Genomic DNA, 2,500 nt, shown 5'->3' with positions numbered 1-2,500 from the left:
AAAACACCACTCATATGCCCATTGTGTACTAGTGGTAGCACCCACGCACACCGGCCAACAACCCACCCAACCAATGTATTGGTAGGGGAGCGGAAGGAACAATGAAACGAGGGCACACCACAAACGCTTGGCACGAGAACTACGAGGGACAAAATCCCATTGGGACTTGGTCGAGCCAAGACCAAGCCTACAAACTCAACTTACGCCCCCCAGTGAGCCGTTGCTGTCAAAGGGACTTGGTACTGGGGTCACGGGCAGCTTCGAATGCAGGCAAGGCCTTGGCAAGGCCAAGGCGCCGATGGGTCACCGACTTGGAAGGCACAAGGCGTCCTTAACATGACGGGGGAGAACGGGCAAGCCAAGCTCGAGCCCATAGCAATGCATAAGCCACCCCAAGAGATATTTGCCCGATATAGGGAACCTGGTCTTGGAGTCGTTGGCTACATTTCTATGGGCACGGGCTTGACCGGCCGAAAAATCATCACCCCAGCCACTAGCACCGGCGATTGACCCACCACCGTTGGTGAGTCATTGCGGGACTATCCGACCCCTGTGCGGGCTGCGGATGCACCCCACCTCGGGTTCGAGGGGGGGCCACGTCGGGGGGCAGCGGATCTCTATCCCTTAAAGAGCTAAAAAAACTTCATCAATCTGCTACCAGGCAACATTCGTATGTCTGAAACGGGGACACTTTTCTTTAGCCCGCACATCTGAGCCACCAGGGTGCCCCTGCTGGTCGAGGCACCCGCACATCCAACGTCCTAGGTTGCCGATGGTGTCCGAGGCTCCCGCACATCCAAGCACCAAGGTGCCAATGCTTCTCGAGGCTCCCGCACATCCAAGCACCAAGGTGCCAATGCTGCTCGAGGCTCCCGCACATCCAAGGCACCAAGGTACCGATGGTGCTCGAGGCTCCCGCACGACCAAGGGCCGAGGTTGCCGATGGTGTTCGAGGCTCCCGCACATCCAAGCACCAAGGTGCCGATGGTGCCCGAGGTTCTCACACGATCAAGGCTTAGGTTGCCGATGGTGCCCGAGGTTCTCGTACGATCAAGGCCTAGGTTGCCGATAGTGCCCGAGAGTCCCGTACGACCAGGGGCCTAGGTTGCCGATGGTGCCCGAGGCTACCGCACATCCAAGGGCCTAGGTTGCCGATGGTGCCCGAGGCTACCGTACATCCAAGGGCCTAGGTGCCGATTGTGGCCGAGGCTCCCGCGCGACCAAGGGCCTAGGTGCCAATGGTCCCGAGGCTCTCGCACGACCAAGGGCCTAGGTTACCGATGGTGCCCGAGGCTCCTGCACGACCAGGGGCCTAGGTTGCCGATGGTGCCCAAGGCTCCCGTACATCCAAGCACCAAGGTGCCGATGGTGCCCGAGGTTCTCGCACGATCAAGGCCTAGGTTGCCGATGGTGCCCGAGGTTCTCGTACAATCAAGGCCTAGGTTACCGATGGTGCCCGAGGCTCCCGCACGGCCAGGGGCCTAGGTTGCCGATGGTGCCCGACGCTCCCGCACATCCAAGGGCCTAGGTGCCGATGATGGCCGAGGCTCCCGCACGACCAAGGGCCTAGGTGCCAATGGTCCCGAGGCTCTCGCACGACCAAGGGCCTAGGTTACCGATGGTGCTCGAGGCTCCCGCACGACCAGGGGCCTAGGCTGTCGATGGTGCCCAGGGCTCCCGCACATCCAAGCACCAAGCTGCCGATGGTGCCCGAGGCTCCCGCACGACCAAGGGCCTAGGTGCCAATGGTGCTCGAGGCTCTCGCACGGCCAGGGGCCTAGGTTGCCGATGGTGCCCGAGGCTCCCGCACATCCAAGGGCCTAGGTGCCGATGGTGGCCGAGGCTCCCGCACGACCAAGGGCCTAGGTGCCAATGGTCCCGAGGCTCTCGCATGACCAAGAACCTAGGTTACCGATGGTGCTCGAGGCTCCCACACGACCAGGGGCCTAGGCTGCCGATGGTGCCCAGGGCTCCCGCACATCCAAGCACCAAGCTGCCGATGGTGCCCGAGGCTCCCGCACGACCAAGGGCCTAGGTGCCAATGGTGCCCGAGGCTCTCGCACGACCAAGTGCCTAGGCTGTCGATGGTGGCCGAAGCTCCTACATGACTAGGGGCCTAGGTGCCGATGGTGGCCGAGGCTCCCGCACGACCAAGCGCCTAGGTTGCCGATGGTGGCCGAGGCTCCCGCACGACCAGGGGCCTAGGTTCCGATGGTACCCGAGGCTCTCGCACGACCAAGGGCCTAGGTTGCCGATGGTATCGAGGCTCCCGCGCGACTAGGGGCCTAGGTTGCCGATGGTGCCCGAGGCTCCCGCACATCCAAGCACCAAGGTGCCGGTGGTGCCCGAAGCTCTCGCACGACAAACGTCCTAGGTTGCCGATGGCGTCCAAGGCTCCAGCACGTCCAAGCAGCAATGTGCCGATGCTCCTGCACCATCGACGTCCTAGGTTACCAAGGGTGCCTGATGCTCCGGCAAGACCAAGGGCCCAAGGTGCCGG

Source organism: Gossypium hirsutum, chromosome A07 (assembly GCF_007990345.1).
Source record: "Gossypium hirsutum isolate 1008001.06 chromosome A07, Gossypium_hirsutum_v2.1, whole genome shotgun sequence".
NCBI classification, from domain to species: domain Eukaryota; kingdom Viridiplantae; phylum Streptophyta; class Magnoliopsida; order Malvales; family Malvaceae; genus Gossypium; species Gossypium hirsutum.
This window is presented reverse-complemented; position numbering follows the sequence as displayed.